Here is a 20,694-nt window from a genome sequence, read left to right as displayed (position 1 = left end):
CACCATCCAGCTGCTTCAGCTTTATCGTCACGATGACAGGAGCCAACTGGAAGACGCTGTCTCTGACAGGGAGCCTGTAGGTGGTGTGTGTGTGTGTGTGTGTGTGTGTATGTGTGTGTATGTGTGTGTGTGTGTGTGTGTGTGTGTGTGTGTGTGTGTGTGTGTGTGTGTGTGTGTGTGTGTGTGTGTGTGTGTGTGTGTGTGTGTGTGTGTGTGTGTGTGTGTGTGTGTGCATGTGTGACACATACACCTGGAGGGGCACCTCTTTGGAAGGGCACATCTTTGGTGGGGAAAACCCACTAATGAAACTCAGAGACCCATATCTGATTTCATACATTCCTTGGTAAGGATAATTTTAGGTCGGTTGGTTCCCCCCTCTCTCGCCACGCCTCCCCTCTCCACCAATTCAATTCAATTCAATTCAATTCAAGGGGCTTTATTGGCATGGGAAACATGTGTTAACATTGCCAAAGCAAGTGAGGTCGATAATATACAAAAGTGAAATAAACAATCAAAACGAACAGTAAAGATTACACATACAGAAGTTTCAAAACAATAAAGACATTACAAATGTCATATTATGTATATATACAGTGTTGTACCAATGTAGAAATGGTTAAAGTACACAAGGGAAAATAAATAAACAGAAATATGGGTTGTATTTACAATGGTGTTTGTTCCTCACTTCTTCACTTCACACCATCTATAAAATGTCTCCATGCTGCATTAAATGGACACTTTGGGTGTTAATGGAGGTTACCAGAACCAGACAGCTGCATAATGTTAGCCTGACCTCCCCTTGGCTCTCCTTCACTCTCCCTGCTCCCACTGGCTCTTCTTCACCCTCCCTGCTCCCCTGGCTCTTCTTCACTCTCCCTGCTCCCCCTGGCTCTGCTTCACTCTCCCTGCTCCCCCTGGCTCTGCTTCACTCTCCCTGCTCCCCCTGGCTCTTCTTCACTCTCCCTGCTCCCCCTGGCTCTGCTTCACTCTCCCTGCTCCCCCTGGCTCTCCTTCACTCTCCCTGCTCCCCTTGGCTCTGCTTCACTCTCCCTGCTCCCCCTGGCTCTTCTTCACTCCTCCTGCTCCCCCTGGCTCTTCTTCACTCCCTCTGCTCCCCCTGGGTCTCTTCTTCGCTCTCCCTGCTCCCCCTGGCTCTTCTTCGCTCTCCCTGCTCCCCCTGGGTCTTCTTCGCTCTCCCTGCTCCCCTGGCTCTTCTTCGCTCTCCCTGCTCCCCCTGGCTCTTCTTTGCTCTCCCTGCTCCCACTGGTCTTCTTCGCTCTTCCTGCTCCCCTGGCTCTTCTTCGCTCTCCCTGCTCCCCCTGGCTCTTCTTCGCTCTCCCTGCTCCCCTGGGTCTTCTTCGCTCTTCCTGCTCCCCTGGCTCTTCTTCACTCTCCCTGCTCCCCCTGGCTCTTCTTCGCTCTCCCTGTTCCTCCTGGGTCTTCTTCGCTCTCTCTGCTCCCCCTGGCTCTTCTTTACTCTCCCTGCTCCCCCTGGCACTTCTTTACTCTCCCTGCTCTCCATGGCTCTTCTTCACTCTCCCTGCTCCCCCTGGCTCTTCTTTACTCTCCCTGCTCTCCATGGCTCTTCTTCACTCTCCCTGCTCCCCCTGGCTCTTCTTCACTCTCCCTGCACCCGCTGGCTCTTCTTCAATCTCCCTGCTCCCCCCCTCTCTTCCTCTAATCCTAGTTATCAGTCCACATGAACAAGCCTGGCGACTCCTCTCTCTCGCCTCGCTGTTGCAACACATCTATCCTGCCTAGTGATAAACTAGGCTTCACCTCACCTCTCCCGTCACCTCTCCCTACAAACTCACTGTCATCTTCCCAGCCAGAGAGATACAGTGAAAAGTACAGTCTTCCTATAAAGCGGTCGGTGTATCAGCAGGAGATCTGTGAAGGTTGTTATCTATTAAGACCATTCATATTTCAAGACTGTGGGAGAATGTTATGTTTGTCTATTGGTTCTGAGTTAAACAAATGGACAGCTTTACGAGCCAAGGTATCCTGCTGTTACACAACTATGGAGACTGGTTATCTGTTAAATCGAGTAGGTTAGGGTTGGGGTTGAGGCTAAGCTTAGGGTTGAACCGGGATGTGGACATGAATCTAGGGTTATGGCTAGGGTGAGGCCTAGGGTTAGTTGGCTAGGGGTTAGGGTTAGTTCGCTAGGGCTTGGCTTAGTTGTCTTTGGGTTAGGGGTTAGGGTTAGTTGGCTAGGGGTTAGGGGCTAGGGGTTTGGGTTAGTTGGCTAGTATTATAGCCTGTACCTCAGGGCAGCTGTTGGTTCAACCCAGAAGAATTCACCAGTGCAGAATGTTCATTCTTCCTTATATGGGCGAATGAGAGAGGAGGATAATTATTGGAGCATTCTTACTGACATTCTTACTGTTACCGGGCAGAAGAAGAAAACGCTTATCAGACGGGAACTCCCAAAATAAAAAGACCCGAGAGGATAACAGGGTGGGGATGAAGAACACATGTTTTTGTTTCTTTATTTTATTCCTCTGGTTTCTTTAGGTTTCTTTATTTACTTACACTCAGACCACATCATAATAAAATGGGGTATGTTATTGTCTGATACACTTCCTGCTCATATCCTAGAGTTCTCCTAAGGAAGGCTTATATGACCTTGTGACAAAACACCACAGCTAACCCCCCCCCAAAAGTGCATCCATTCACTGGCATGTCTCCCATTCCCAGTCAGACCTGTGGGTAGATCTTATAGTCAGATAGTGGAGAGATGAGAGGCTGGCTGTTAGAGTCTGGGTTAGTGAGGAGAGATGAGAGCCTGTTAGAGTCTGGGTTAGTGAGGAATGATGAGAGGCTGGCTGTTAGAGTCTGGGTTAGTGAGGAGAGATGAGAGTCTGGGTTAGTGAGGAGAGAGGAGAGTCTGGGTTAGTGAGGAGAGAGGAGAGTCTGGGTTAGTGAGGAGAGATGAGAGTCTGGTTTAGTGAGGAGAGATGAGTCTGGGTTAGTGAGGAGAGATGAGTCTGGGTTTGTCCTTGAATGATCATCATCCAGATGAGTCACAGGAACTCCCTGTTCTGTCCAATCCCCACCTCCCCCGTCTCCCCCGTGCTTCTACACCTGCATTGCTTGCTGTTTGGGGTTTTAGGCTGGGTTTCTGTACAGCACTTTGAGATATCAGCTGATGTACGAAGGGCTATATAAATAAATTTGATTTGATTTGATTTGTTAGTGAGGAGAGATGAGTCTGGGTTAGTGAGGAGAGATGAGAGTCTGGGTTAGTGAGGAGAGATGAGTCTGGGTTAGTGAGGAGAGATGAGAGTCTGGGTTAGTGAGGAGAGATGAGAGTCTGGGTTAGTGAGGAGAGATGAGAGTCTGGGTTTGTCCTTGAATGATCATCATCCAGATGAGTCACAGGAACTCCCTGTTCTGTCCAATCCCCACCTCCCCCGTCTCCCCCTCCTCCTTCCCTGTCTCCCTCTTCTTCTCCCAAGTCTCCCCCTCCTCCTCCCCAGTCTCCCTCTCCCCAGTCTCCTCCTCCCCAGTCTCCCGCTCCACCTCCCCCGTCACCCCCTCCTCCTTCCCCGTCTCCCTCTTCTTCTCCCAAGTCTCCCCTCCTCCTCCCCAGTCTCCCCCTCCACCTCCCCAGTCTCCCCCTCCACCTCCCCCGTCTCCCCCTCCTCCTTCCCCGTCTCCCTCTTCTTCTCCCAAGTCTCCCCCTCCTCCTCCGCCGTCTCCCCACCTCCCCCACCTGACATATGAAGGGGTTTTGTCTGAAGTGTTTCTCTCTCACTCTCACACACACCATCCCTCCATGACTTCATTAGTTGATTATCTGTCTGTGTATGTTCTCATCATGGGGGTAGAGTGTAATTAGGTTGGGAAACTCCTTGTGCTTCGGGCCATGTAGAAGAGCAAGAGGGAAGGAGAGAGAGAGAAAGCAGATCTTCAGCCAGACCTGGGCCCTGACAGTAAATCTCAGTAAGACAAAAATAGTGTTCCAAAAAAGGTCCAGTCGCCAGGACCACAAATACAAATTCCATCTGGACACCGTTGCCCTAGAGCACACAAAAAACTATACATACCTTGGCCTAGACATCAGCGCCAAAGGTAACTTCCACAAAGCTGTGAATGAGCTGAGAGACAAGGCAAGAAGGGCCTTCTATGTCATCAAAAGGAACATACAATTCGACATACCAATTAGGATCTGGCTCAAAATACTTGAATCAGTTATAGAACCCATTGCCCTTTATGGTTGTGAGGTCTGGGGTCCGCTCACCAACCAAGACTTCACAAAATGGGACAAACACCAAATTGAGAGTCTGCACGCAGAATTCTGCAGAAATATCCTCCGTGTACAACGTAAAACACCATATAATGCATGCAGAGCAGAATTAGGCCGATACCCGCTAATTATCAAAATCCAGAAAAGAGCCGTTAAATTCTACAACCACCTAAAAGGAAGCGATTCCCAAACCTTCCATAACAAAGCCATCACCTACAGAGAGATGAACCTGGAGAAGTCCTCTAGCAAGCTGGTCCCGGGGCTCTGTTTCCAAACACAAACAGACCCCTTAGAGCCCCAGGACAGCAACACAATTAGACCCAACCATATCATGAGAAAATAAAAAAGATCATTACTTGACATACCGGAAAGAATTGACAAAATAACAGAGCAAACTAGAATGCTATTTGGCCCTAAACAGAGAGTACACCGTGGCAGAATACCTGACCACTGTGACGGACCCAAACATAAGAAAATCTTTGACTATGTACAGACTCAGTGAGCATAGCCTTGCTATTGGAAAAGCCGCCGTAGGCAGACCTGGCTCTCAAGAGAAGACAGGCTATGTGCTCACTGCCCACAAAATAAAGTGGAAACTGAGCTTCACTTCCTAACCTCATGACAAATATATGACCATATTAGAGACACATATTTCCCTCAGATTACACAGATCCACAAATAATTTGAAAACAAACCCAATTTTGATAAACTCCCATATCTACTGGGTAAAATACCACAGTGTGCCATCACAGCAGCAAGATTTGTGACCTGTTGCCACAAGGAAAGGGCAACCAGTGAAAAATAAACATAATTGTAAATACAACCCATATTTGTGTTAATTTATTTTCTCTTTTGTACTTTTAACTATTTGCACATCGTTACAACACTGTATATAGACATAATATGACATTATAAATGTCTTTATTCTGTTGGAACTTCTGTGAGTGTATTGTTTTACTGTTCATTTCACTTTTGTTAACAATATTAACATGTGTTTTCCATGCCAATAAAGCCCTTGAATTGAATTGAATTGAGAGGGGAGGGAAAGAGACAGTGATAGAGAGAGAGAGAGATTGTGTGACAGAGACAGGGATAGTGTGTGATAGAGGGGGGGTAGAGAGAGAGAGAGACAGAAAGAGTCACAGGGAGACAGGGAGAGAGAGGTAGTGGGGAGGCAGAAAGAGAAAGACAGAAAGAGTCGGAGGGAGGGAGAGAAAGAAAGAAAGAAAGAAAGAAAGAGAAAAAGAAGAAGAAGAACAAGAAAAAGAACAAGGAGGAGAGAGGTTCCACTCTCTTCCCTCTGACCCTGGATGTTATGCAACAGGAAGGCCATACAGTTCTCCTCCATCGGAAAGATAAGTGCAAATAAACACAACACTAAACAGAACACTGACCATCCCCAAAACACAGAGATACTCAGATCAACTGATGTGATAGCAGGCTCCTCTCCTGTCTGACTGTGTAAAGACAGTTCATATCAACTAACGTGATAGCAGGCTCCTCTCCTGTCTGACTGTGTAAAGACAGTTCAGATCAACTGATGTGATAGCAGGCTCCTCTCCTGTCTGACTGTGTAAAGACAGTTCAGATCAACTGATGTGATAGCAGGCCCCTCTCCTGTCTGATTGTGTAAAGACAGTTCAGATCAACTGATGTGATAGCAGGCTCCTCTCCTGTCTGACTGTGTAAAGACAGTTCAGATCAACTGATGTGATAGCAGGCTCCTCTCCTGTCTGACTGTGTAAAGACAGTTCAGATCAACTGATGTGATAGCAGGCTCCTCTCCTGTCTGACTGTGTAAAAACAGTTCAGATCAACTGATGTGATAGCAGGCTCCTCTCCTGTCTGACTGTGTAAAGACAGTTCAGATCAACTGATGTGATAGCAGGCCCCTCTCCTGTCTGATTGTGTAAAGACAGTTCAGATCAACTGATGTGATAGCAGGCTCCTCTCCTGTCTGACTGTGTAAAGACAGTTCAGATCAACTGATGTGATAGCAGGCTCCTCTCCTGTCTGACTGTGTAAAAACAGTTCAGATCAACTGATGTGATAGCAGGCTCCTCTCCTGTATGACTGTGTAAAGACAGTTCAGATCAACTGATGTGATAGCAGGCTCCTCTCCTGTCTGACTGTGTAAAGACAGTTCAGATCAACTGATGTGATAGCAGGCTCCTCTCCTGTCTGACTGTGTAAAAACAGTTCAGATCAACTGATGTGATAGCAGGCTCCTCTCCTGTATGACTGTCAACTGATAAAGACAGTTCAGATCAACTGATGTGATAGCAGGCTCCTCTCCTGTATGACTGTGTAAAGACAGTTCAGATCAACTGATGTGATAGCAGGCTCCTCTCCTGTCTGACTGTGTAAAGACAGTTCAGATCAACTGATGTGATAGCAGGCTCCTCTCCTGTATGACTGTGTAAAAACAGTTCAGATCAACTGATGTGATAGCAGGCTCCTCTCCTGTATGACTGTGTAAAGACAGTTCAGATCAACTGATGTGATAGCAGGCTCCTCTCCTGTCTGACTGTGTAAAGACAGTTCAGATCAACTGATGTGATAGCAGGCTCCTCTCCTGTCTGACTGTGTAAAGACAGTTCAGATCAACTGATGTGATAGCAGGCTCCTCTCCTGTCTGACTGTGTAAAAACAGTTCAGATCAACTGATGTGATAGCAGGCTCCTCTCCTGTATGACTGTGTAAAGACAGTTCAGATCAACTGATGTGATAGCAGGCTCCTCTCCTGTATGACTGTGTAAAGACAGTTCAGATCAACTGATGTGATAGCAGGCTCCTCTCCTGTCTGACTGTGTAAAGACAGTTCAGATCAACTGATGTGATAGCAGGCTCCTCTCCTGTCTGATTGTGTAAAAACAGTTCAGATCAACTGATGTGATAGCAGGCTCCTCTCCTGTCTGACTGTGTAAAAACAGTTCAGATCAACTGATGTGATAGCAGGCTCCTCTCCTGTCTGACTGTGTAAAGACAGTTCAGATCAACTGATGTGATAGCAGGCTCCTCTCCTGTCTGACTGTGTAAAAACAGTTCAGATCAACTGATGTGATAGCAGGCTCCTCTCCTGTATGACTGTGTAAAGACAGTTCAGATCAACTGATGTGATAGCAGGCCCCTCTCCTGTCTGACTGTGTAAAAACAGTTCAGATCAACTGATGTGATAGCAGGCTCCTCTCCTGTCTGACTGTGTAAAGACAGTTCAGATCAACTGATGTGATAGCAGGCCCCTCTCCTGTCTGACTGTGTAAAAACAGTTCAGATCAACTGATGTGATAGCAGGCTCCTCTCCTGTCTGACTGTGTAAAGACAGTTCAGATCAACTGATGTGATAGCAGGCTCCTCTCCTGTCTGACTGTGTAAAAACAGTTCAGATCAACTGATGTGATAGCAGGCTCCTCTCCTGTCTGACTGTGTAAAAACAGTTCAGATCAACTGATGTGATAGCAGGCTCCTCTCCTGTCTGACTGTGTAAAAACAGTTCAGATCAACTGATGTGATAGCAGGATAGCCTCCTCTCCTGTCTGACCTCTCCTGTATGACTGTGTAAAGACAGTTCAGATCAACTGATGTGATAGCAGGCTCCTCTCCTGTATGACTGTGTAAAGACAGTTCAGATCAACTGATGTGATAGCAGGCTCCTCTCCTGTCTGACTGTGTAAAAACAGTTCAGATCAACTGATGTGATAGCAGGCTCCTCCTGTCCTGTAAAACAGTGACTGTGTGAAAGACTGTGTACAGTTCAGATCAACTGATGTGATAGCAGGCTCCTCTCCTGTCTGATCTGTGATAAAAACAGTTCAGATCAACTGATGTGATAGCAGGCTCCTCTCCTGTCTGACTGTGTAAAGACAGTTCAGATCAACTGATGTGATAGCAGGCTCCTCTCTGACTGTCTGACTGTGTAAAAACAGTTCAGATCAACTGATGTGATAGCAGGCTCCTCTCCTGTCTGACTGTGTAAAGACAGTTCAGATCAACTGATGTGATAGCAGGCTCCTCTCCTGTCTGACTGTGTAAAAACAGTTCAGATCAACTGATGTGATACCAGGCTCCTCTCCTGTCTGACTGTGTAAAACAGGCTCCTCTCCTGTCTGACTGTGTAAAAACAGTTCAGATCAACTGATGTGATAGCAGGCTCCTCTCCTGTCTGACTGTGTAAAAACAGTTCAGATCAACTGATGTGATAGCAGGCCCCTCTCCTGTATGACTGTGTAAAGACAGTTCAGATCAACTGATGTGATAGCAGGCTCCTCTCCTGTATGACTGTGTAAAGACAGTTCAGATCAACTGATGTGATAGCAGGCTCCTCTCCTGTCTGACTGTGTAAAAACAGTTCAGATCAACTGATGTGATAGCAGGCTCCTCTCCTGTATGACTGTGTAAAGACAGTTCAGATCAACTGATGTGATAGCAGGCTCCTCTCCTGTATGACTGTGTAAAACAGTTCAGATCAACTGATGTGATAGCAGGCTCCTCTCCTGTCTGACTGTGTAAAAGATCAACAGTTCTCCTGTCTGACAAAACTGATGTGATAGCAGGCTCCTCTCCTGTATGACTGTGTAAAGACAGTTCAGATCAACTGATGTGATAGCAGGCTCCTCTCCTGTCTGACTGTGTAAAAACAGTTCAGATCAACTGATGTGATAGCAGGCTCCTCTCCTGTATGACTGTGTAAAGACAGTTCAGATCAACTGATGTGATAGCAGGCTCCTCTCCTGTCTGACTGTGTAAAGACAGTTCAGATCAACTGATGTGATAGCAGGCTCCTCTCCTGTATGACTGTGTAAAGACAGTTCAGATCAACTGATGTGATAGCAGGCTCCTCTCCTGTCTGACTGTGTAAAAACAGTTCAGATCAACTGATGTGATAGCAGGCTCCTCTCCTGTCTGACTGTGTAAAAACAGTTCAGATCAACTGATGTGATAGCAGGCTCCTCTCCTGTCTGACTGTGTAAAAACAGTTCAGATCAACTGATGTGATAGCAGGCTCCTCTCCTGTCTGACTGTGTAAAAACAGTTCAGATCAACTGATGTGATAGCAGGCTCCTCTCCTGTAGTGACTGTGTAAAAAGACAGTTCAGATCAACTGATGTGATAGCAGGCTCCTCTCCTGTCTGACTGTGTAAAAACAGTTCAGATCAACTGATGTGATAGCAGGCTCCTCTCCTGTCTGACTGTGTAAAAACAGTTCAGATCAACTGATGTGATAGCAGGCTCCTCTCCTGTCTGACTGTGTAAAAACAGTTCAGATCAACTGATGTGATAGCAGGCTCCTCTCCTGTATGACTGTGTAAAGACAGTTCAGATCAACTGATGTGATAGCAGGCTCCTATCCTGTCTGACTGTGTAAAAACAGTTCAGATCAACTGATGTGATAGCAGGCTCCTCTCCTGTCTGACTGTGTAAAGACAGTTCAGATCAACTGATGTGATAGCAGGCCCCTCTCCTGTCTGACTGTGTAAAAACAGTTCAGATCAACTGATGTGATAGCAGGCTCCTCTCCTGTCTGACTGTGTAAAGACAGTTCAGATCAACTGATGTGATAGCAGGCCCCTCTCCTGTCTGACTGTGTAAAAACAGTTCAGATCAACTGATGTGATAGCAGGCTCCTCTCCTGTCTGTGTAAAAACAGTTCAGATCAACTGATGTGATAGCAGGCTCCTCTCCTGTCTGACTGTGTAAAAACAGTTCAGATCAACTGATGTGATAGCAGGCTCCTCTCCTGTCTGACTGTGTAAAACAGTTCAGATCAACTGATGTGATAGCAGGCCCTCTCCTGTATGACTGTGTAAAGACAGTTCAGATCAACTGATGTGATAGCAGGCTCCTCTCCTGTATGACTGTGTAAAAACAGTTCAGATCAACTGATGTGATAGCAGGCTCCTCTCCTGTCTGACTGTGTAAAAACAGTTCAGATCAACTGATGTGATAGCAGGCTCCTCTCCTGTATGACTGTGTAAAGACAGTTCAGATCAACTGATGTGATAGCAGGCTCCAACTCTCCTGTCTGACTGTGTAAAAACAGTTCAGATCAACTGATGTGATAGCAGGCTCCTCTCCTGTCTGACTGTGTAAAAACAGTTCAGATCAACTGATGTGATAGCAGGCTCCTCTCCTGTATGACTGTGTAAAGACAGTTCAGATCAACTGATGTGATAGCAGGCTCCTCTCCTGTCTGACTGTGTAAAAACAGTTCAGATCAACTGATGTGATAGCAGGCTCCTCTCCTGTATGACTGTGTAAAGACAGTTCAGATCAACTGATGTGATAGCAGGCTCCTCTCCTCCTCTGACTGTGTAAAGACAGTTCAGATCAACTGATGTGATAGCAGGCTCCTCTCCTGTATGACTGTGTAAAGACAGTTCAGATCAACTGATGTGATAGCAGGCTCCTCTCCTGTCTGACTGTGTAAAAACAGTTCAGATCAACTGATGTGATAGCAGGCTCCTCTCCTGTCTGACTGTGTAAAAACAGTTCAGATCAACTGATGTGATAGCAGGCTCCTCTCCTGTCTGACTGTGTAAAAACAGTTCAGATCAACTGATGTGATAGCAGGCTCCTCTCCTGTCTGACTGTGTAAAAACAGTTCAGATCAACTGATGTGATAGCAGGCTCCTCTCCTGTATGACTGTGTAAAGACAGTTCAGATCAACTGATGTGATAGCAGGCTCCTCTCCTGTCTGACTGTGTAAAAACAGTTCAGATCAACTGATGTGATAGCAGGCTCCTCTCCTGTCTGACTGTGTAAAGACAGTTCAGATCAACTGATGTGATAGCAGGCCCCTCTCCTGTCTGACTGTGTAAAAACAGTTCAGATCAACTGATGTGATAGCAGGCTCCTCTCCTGTCTGACTGTGTAAAAACAGTTCAGATCAACTGATGTGATAGCAGGCCCCTCTCCTGTCTGACTGTGATTACATCAGATGATGGAAGTAGGAACGGTAAGGCAGTATATGATATTTTATTAATAAGCAAAGCTCAACTAAGACCAGTCCTGGGGTCAGTGTTTCCCTTACTTCTCTCTCTCTCTCTCTCTCTCTCTCTCTCTTTATCTATTTCTTAAAGTGCTTGTTTTCTCTAGAAACAGAGAACAGGATTGGGACACACTTGTCCACATGTGTTCTATGTCTAGGACAGCTTTAAGTAGTGTTTAAGTAGTGTTTGATGGAGTGTCTCCTGTCTGTTGGCTAATCTACTGCTACTCACATAGCTGAGTATCACAGTAGAAATAACAACCGTGTTGCTGCTAATATAGCGTGTGGCTGTGCTGGGCTGAACTTTCAGTCTGTTCAGTCTGTAATCTTACTGTTAGACATCTCCCTCCAGACACTGTTGGCTCGGAATGATGATGTCATAGTGCCTGGACACAGTGAGGCCCTGTGTGGTGAGGGCTGCAGGGGGGGTGCAGTAACACCCGTTTTGGGGTTTGTGTAGGGAAACAGATCATGTTGACCAGGACCACATGAGAGAAGAGCTGTTTTCATTGGTCTAGTCGTCTGGGACTCTAGAGTATGTTATTGCTGTCAGCAAACAAACCCTATGTTACACACACACACACATTATTATTATTGTGTAGGTCGGGAAGGCAAAATATGAAAGAAGGAAAATATAAATGTCCCTCTTTATCCTGGAGCTGCTCCAGATATATTTTAAGAGCAGACTCCTCTGAGTCCTCTCATTAATAGTTACAGAACCTAAGACATTCTGCTTCACTACTCCAGGGCAGGGAGTGAGGGAGGAATGGAGGAGTGAGGGAGGAATGGAGGAGAGGGAGGAATGGAGGAGTGAGGGAGGAATGGAGGAGTGAGGGAGGAATGAAGGAGTGAGGGAGGAATTGGTATTGGTGAGTAGGAGGACACAACTAACTTGGAAATGTTTGGTTGTGATGATGGGGAAGTGGAAGATGATCCATATGATCCTTTCTTACTTTCTATCCCTTACTCACCATCTCCTCCCTTCATTCTTCCTCTTTTTTTACAGTACACAATCCAGTGTACTGCTTCTCCATCGGCTTTGTGCAACCTCATCAACCACAACCTGATCTCTCCTCCCAAAATACTTCCTGCTGGGCTATGAGGCCCTCTCACCACAACATCTCCACCATGTCACAGTCCACTGTAGCAAATACTGTTTATTCCATCCTCCAAACTAAGTAACCAGGCAAGTCAGTTAAGAACAAATTCCTATTTACAATGACAGCCTACACCAGCCAAACCCAGACAACACTGGGCCAATTGTGCGCTGCCCTATGGGACTCCCAATCACAGTCAGTTGTGATACAGCCTGGATTCGAACCAGGGTGTCTATAGTGACACCTCTAGCACTGAGATGCAGTGACTTAGAACACTGCGCCATTCGGGAGGCCTCTGGAGTGTCACAGACAACAGTCATTTAATGGGGATAACACATCATATCAGTTGTAATCACACTATACTTACTGCATTTCGTCTTTTGAAAGGAATGCTTACTATTAGATAATTATTGCCTTCTGATATTTTACTATATGGTTGGGATACCAACTCCTACAGTCTCCCTAGTCATGTTTTCCAGTGTCGGAGAGACAAGGAAATGTGACGAGACATTCCGTCCCTCATCTGTCTATCTGGTGACTCTGATCTGTGAGATGTTCCAGAGGAATCACTCACCTCTAAATGAATTGCTTCAGGTAGCTACAGCATCTAATACTCTGATGATGTAATCTGTTGCCTTTGGGGCAGATGAGCTATATAATTAGGAGAGGTTAGTAACTCAGTGTGCACACAAACACACACACACACACACATACACACACACACACACACACACACACACCTCCTGTACCTGGGCTTGAAAGGCCTCACCCTCATCTCACATCCAGCTATTGGCTTACTTGAACTTACATCAAACCTCATAAAAATATATTTCACCCAGAGTGCATTTGCTAGGTTCTGTGTAATTTCTAAGCTGCCCTTTGTAGAGAAAAGGAGAGGGGTTAAACAGGGGGGAGAGGGAGGAGCTCCTACTCAGCAGTGTGTTGAGGTCATCTGAATGAGGAGGAGAGGTCACGAGGTCACTACAGTTGGGTGAAACGTACTGTGTGGGCTGCTGAACAGTGAACTCATCAGAGAAACATACGCAGGGCTAAGCCCATCAAAGACCCTCCGTGGTCAAAACATTCTACATTGTCTATTATTATTACTTGAATACTTTGAGAGCATTGAAATGGTGTATAATTATTCACGCACTGATTACATCAACCTTGTGACTCTACAAACTTGTTGGTTCCATTTACTGTAATACAGTGTAGTCCTTTATGTGGTTCTGTGTATCTCAGATGGTAGAGCATGGTAAAGCCAGCGTAGTGGGTTTGATTCCCAGATTCCCAGTATGCAAGCATAACTGTAAGTTGCTTTGGGTAAAAGCATCTGTTAAATGGCATATTATTATATTGCAGTGAGCTTCAAAAGTATTGGTACAGATTTGAAATGATACAATGACTATGAGGTTAAAGTGCAGACTGTTAGCCTCTGTAACTTTCTCACTCATTATTATTCACGGTAGCATCCACATTAATGTAGAAGTGTTCAGAAACATATTCTATTCTTATTTACAATAAAAGGGACTCCAAAATGACACAATACATTATTTACCATTCATTTCTATTGGGCATAAAATAATCTGAAACACAGCCAAAACAAACAGCAAATGCATCCATGTAATCATTGCATGCTAGGAATATGGGACCAAATAATGAACTTTTGACTACTCTAATACACATATAAGTCATTTTGTCCCAAGACTTTTGCTCCTCTAATACGTGGGGACTATGTACAAAAAGTGCTGTAATTTCTTACCGGAACACCCGATATGAATGAAAATACTCTCACATTAAAGCTAACAGTCTGAACTTTAACCTCGTAGTCATTGTGTCTTTTCAAATCCAAAGTGCTGGAGTACAGAGCCAAAACAACACAAAATGTACCACGGTCCCAATACTTTTGGAGTATGTGTATTTCAGTGGCAATGTACTGTACTGTAATAACTGAGCTATGCACTATGATGAGTTATAAGCTATTCTGGCCTTATTACAGAATACTTTCCAAGGTGTGGCTGGTTTTTATGTCCTTGTTACTTTCTGCCACTGGGTTATTATGGTCTGCTGTATTAATGTAGAGTGGAGACCAGCAGAAGTAAACCTCCACAGCTCATCGGTCTTAATGCTTCGTGTGTTCTCCGTATAAAACCAAACGTGCTGCTGGAAAATTAATCTAACGGGTTCTGACACTGTTCCCAGAGACTGTGAGTCACTTGGTTGGCAGCCTGTTTAGGGCCCTGGTCAAAAGTAGTGCACTAAATAGGGAATAGGGTGCCATTTGGGAGGCAGACAGACTGCGTGAGTCACTTGGCAGGCTGTAGACTGTGGGTATGAGATCGAGCTAGACTAAATCAAATCAAATGCTATTTGTCACAGGAGGAGGAGGGGAGCCAACAATGGAGGCAACAGAGAAGGCACAGTTGGACAATGTACATTCTGTATATCAAATCAAATTTGTCACATGCAGCCCAGGGGGCGCAGTGGTCTAGGTGCACTGCATCGCAGCGCTAGCTGTGTCACCAGAGACTCTGGGTTCGCGCCCAGGCTCTGTCGCAGCCGGCCGCGACTGGGAGGTCCGTGGGGCGACGCATAATTGGCCTAGCGTTGTTAGGGAGGGTTTGGTTTGGCAGGTAGGGATATCCTTGTCTCTCCCGAGTCCGTATGGGAGTTGTAGCAATGAGACAAGATAGTAACTAATAATTGGATACTATGAAATTGGGGAGAAAAAGGGGGTAAAATGTAAAAAATAATAATATAAATTTGTCACATGCTTGGTAGACTAACAGTGAAATGGTTACTTCCAAACAATGCAGAGAGAAATAGAAACACGATAGAAAGATAATAACACAAGGAATAAATACACAGCGAGTCAATGATAATTAGGATATATACACAGGAACCAGTACTGAGTCAATGATAACTAGGATATATACACAGGAACCAGTACTGAGTCAATGATAACTAGGATATATACACAGGAACCAGTACTGAGTCAATGATAACTAGGATATATACACAGGAACCAGTACTGAGTCAATGATAACTAGGATATATACACAGGAACCAGTACTGAGTCAATGATAACTAGGATATATACACAGGAACCAGTACTGAGTCAATGATAACTAGGATATATACACAGGAACCAGTACCAGAGTCAATGATAACTAGGATATATACACAGGACAGTACTGAGTCAATGATAACTAGTCAGGAACCAGTACTGATATAACTAGGATATATACACAGGAACCAGTACAGAGTCAATGATAACTAGGATATATACACAGGAACCAGTACTGAGTCAATGATAACTAGGATATATACACAGGAACCAGTACTGTCAATGATAACTAGGATATATACACAGGAACCAGTACTGAGTCAATGATAACTAGGATATATACACAGGAACCAGTACTGAGTCAATGAGGATATATACAAGGAACCAGTACAGAGTCAATGATAACTAGGATATATACACAGGAACCAGTACAGAGTCAATGATAACTAGGATATATACACAGGAACCAGTACAGGAACCAGTACTGAGTCAATGATAACTAGGATATATACACAGGAACCAGTACTGAGTCAATGATAACTAGGATATATACACAGGAACCAGTACAGAGTCAATGATAACTAGGATATATACACAGGAACCAGTACAGAGTCAATGATAACTAGGATATATACACAGGAACCAGTACAGAGTCAATGATAACTAGGATATATACACAGGAACCAGTACAGAGTCAATGATAACTAGGATATATACACAGGAACCAGTACAGAGTCAATGATAACTAGGATATATACACAGGAACCAGTACAGAGTCAATGATAACTAGGATATATACACAGGAACCAGTACAGAGTCAATGATAACTAGGATATATACACAGGAACCAGTACAGAGTCAATAATAACTAGGATATATACACAGGAACCAGTACAGAGTCAATGATAACTAGGATATATACACAGGAACCAGTACAGAGTCAATGATAACTAGGATATATACACAGGAACCAGTACAGAGTCAATGATCAAATCAAATCAAATCAAATTCATTTATATAGCCCTTCGTACATCAGCTGATATCTCAAAGTGCTGTACAGAAACCCAGCCTAAAACCCCAAACAGCAAGCAATGCAGGTGTAGAAGCACGGTACAGAGTCAATGATAACGTGGCTATATACACAGGAACCAGTACTGAGTCAATGATAACTAGGATATATACACAGGAACCAGTACTGAGTCAATAATAACTAGGCTATATGCATGGGGTATCGGTACTGAATCAATGACAACCAGGCAATATACATGGGGTATCAGTACTGAGTCAATGATAACTAGGCTATATACATGGGGTATCAGTACTGAGTCAATGACAACTAGGCTATATACATGGGGTATCAGTACTGAGTCAATGATAACTAAGCAATATACATGGGGTATCAGTACTGAGTCAATGACAACTAGGCTATATACATGGGGTATTAGTACTGAGTCAATGATAACTTGGCTACATGGGTTATCAGTACTGAGTCAATGATAACTAGGCTATATACATGGGGTATCAGTACTGAGTCAATGATAACTAGGCTATATACATGGGGTATTAGTACTGAGTCAATGATAACTTGGCTATATACATGGGTTATCAGTACTGAGTCAATGATAACTAGGCTATATACATGGGGTATCAGTACTGAGTCAATGATAACTTGGATATATACATGGGGTATCAGTACTGAGTCAATGACAACTAGGCTATATACATGGGGTATCAGTACTGAGTCAATGACAACTAAGCAATATACATGGGGTATCAGTACTGAGTCAATGACAACTAGGCTATATACATGGGGTATTAGTACTGAGTCAATGATAACTTGGCTATATACATGGGTTATCAGTACTGAGTCAATGATAACTAGGCTATATACATGGGGTATCAGTCAATGATAACTGGCGATATACATGTCAGTACTGAGTCAATGATAACTAGGCTATATGCATGGGGTATCAGTACAGAGTCAATGATAACTTGTATATATACATGGGGTATCAGTACAGAGTCAATGATAACTTGTCTATATACATGGGGTATCAGTACAGAGTCAAGATAACTAGGCTATATACATGGGGTATCAGTACAGAGTCAATGATAACTTGTCTATATACATGGGGTATCAGTACAGAGTCAATGATAACTAGGCTATATACATGGGGTATCAGTACAGAGTCAATGATAACTTGTCTATATACATGGGGTATTAGTACTGAGTCAATGATAACTTGTCTATATACATGGGGTATTAGTACTGAGTCAATGATAACTTGGCTATATACATGGGGTATCAGTACTGAGTCAATGATAACTAGGCTATATACATGGGGTATCAGTACTGAGTCAATGATAACTTGGCTATATACATGGGGTATCAGTACTGAGTCAATGATAACTTGGCTATATACATGGGGTATCAGTACAGAGTCAATGATAACTTGTCTATATACATGGGGTATCAGTACTGAGTCAATGATAACTAGGCTATATACATGGGGTATCAGTACTGAGTCAATGATAACTTGGCTATATACATGGGGTATCAGTACAGAGTCAATGATAACTAGGCTATATGCATGGGGTATCAGTACAGAGTCAATGATAACTTGTCTATATACATGGGGTATCAGTACTGAGTCAATGATAACTAGGCTATATACATGGGGTATCAGTACTGAGTCAATGATAACTAGGCTATATACATGGGGTATCAGTACTGAGTCAATGATAACTTGGCTATATACATGGGGTATCAGTACTGAGTCAATGATAACTAGGCTATATACATGGGGTATCAGTACTGAGTCAATGATAACTTGGCTATATACATGGGGTATCAGTACAGAGTCAATGATAACTAGGCTATATACAGGAACCAGTACAGAGTCAATGATAACTAGGATATATACATGGGAACAGTACAGAGTCAATGATAACTAGGATATATACACAGGAACCAGTACTGATCAATGATAACTAGGATATATACACAGGAACCAGTACCGAGTCAATGATAACTAGGATATATACAGGAACCAGTACTGAGTCAATGATAACTAGGATATCAATAATAACTATACACAGGAACCAGTACTGAGTCAATGATAACTAGGATATATACACAGGAACCAGTACAGAGTCAATGATAACTAGGATATATACACAGGAACCAGTACAGAGTCAATGATAACTCAGTAAATTCATTTATATAGCCCTTCGTAGCTCAAAGTGATAACCCAGCCTAAAACCCCAAACAGCTGCATATACATCAATGATAACGGGCTATATACAGTACTGAGTCAATGATAACTAGGATATATACTACCAGTACTGAGTCAATAATAACTAGGCTATATGCATATCGGTACTGAATCAATGATAACCAGGCAATATACATGGGGTATCAGTACTGAGTCAATGATAACTCTATATACATGGGGTATCAGTACTGAGTCAATGATAACTAGGCTATATACATGGGGTATCAGTACTGAGTCAATGATAACTAAGCTATATACATGGGGTATCAGTACTGAGTCAATGATAACTTGTCTATATACATGGGGTATCAGTACTGAGTCAATGATAACTTGGCTATATACATTGTACTGAGTCAATGATAACTAGGCTATATACATGGGGTATCAGTACTGAGTCAATGATAACTAGGCTATATACATGGGGTATCAGTACTGAGTCAATGATAACTAGGCTATATACATGGGGTATCAGTACTGAGTCAATGATAACATATACATGGGGTATCAGTACTGAGTCAATGATAACTTGTCTATATACATGGGGTATCAGTACTGAGTCAATGATAACTAGGCTATATACATGGGGTATCAGTACTGAGTCAATGACAACTAAGCAATATACATGGGGTATCAGTACTGAGTCAATGACAACTAGGCTATATACATGGGGTATTAGTACTGAGTCAATGATAACTTGGCTATATACATGGGTTATCAGTACTGAGTCAATGATAACTAGGCTATATACATGGGGTATCAGTACTGAGTCAATGATAACTTGGCTATATACATGGGGTATCAGTACTGAGTCAATGATAACTTGGCTATATACATGGGGTATCAGTACAGAGTCAATGATAACTTGTCTATATACATGGGGTATCAGTACAGAGTCAATGATAACTTGTCTATATACATGGGGTATCAGTACAGAGTCAATGATAACTTGTCTATATACATGGGGTATCAGTACTTGAGTCAATGATAACTTGTCTATATACATGGGGTATCAGTACTGAGTCAATGATAACTTGGCTATATACATGGGGTATCAGTACAGAGTCAATCATAACTTGTCTATATGCATGGGGTATCAGTACTGAGTCAATGATAACTTGTCTATATACATGGGGTATTAGTACTGAGTCAATGATAACTTGTCTATATACATGGGGTATCAGTACTGAGTCAATGATAACTAGGCTATATACATGGGGTATCAGTACTGAGTCAATGATAACTTGGCTATATACATGGGGTATCAGTACTGAGTCAATGATAACTTGGCTATATACATGGGGTATCAGTACAGAGTCAATGATAACTTGTCTATATACATGGGGTATCAGTACTGAGTCAATGATAACTTGGCTATATACATGGGGTATCAGTACAGAGTCAATGATAACTTGTCTATATACATGGGGTATCAGTACAGAGTCAATGATAACTTGTCTATATACATGGGGTATCAGTACAGAGTCAATGATAACTAGGCTATATACATGGGGTATCAGTACAGAGTCAATGATAACTAGGCTATATACATGGGGTATCAGTACAGAGTCAATGATAACTAGGCTATATACATGGGGTATCAGTACAGAGTCAATGATAACTTGTCTATATACATGGGGTATCGGTACAGAGTCAATGTACAGAGTCAATGATAACTAGGCTATATACATGGGGTATCAGTACAGAGTCAATGATAACTTGTCTATATACATGGGGTATCAGTACAGAGTCAATGATAACTAGGCTATATACATGGGGTATCAGTACAGAGTCAATGATAACTAGGCTATATACACAGGGGTACCAGTACAGAGTCAATGATAACTAGGATATATACACAGGAATACTAGTCAATGATAACTAGGTATATACAGGAACCAGTACAGAGTCAATGATAACTAGGCTATATACATGGGGTACCAGTACTGAGTCAATGATAACTAGGCTATATACATGGGGTATCAGTACTGAGTCAATGATAACTAGGATATATACA

The sequence above is a fragment of the Oncorhynchus tshawytscha genome, unplaced genomic scaffold (genome assembly GCF_018296145.1).
Source record: "Oncorhynchus tshawytscha isolate Ot180627B unplaced genomic scaffold, Otsh_v2.0 Un_scaffold_4246_pilon_pilon, whole genome shotgun sequence".
Taxonomy (NCBI): domain Eukaryota; kingdom Metazoa; phylum Chordata; class Actinopteri; order Salmoniformes; family Salmonidae; genus Oncorhynchus; species Oncorhynchus tshawytscha.
This window is presented reverse-complemented; position numbering follows the sequence as displayed.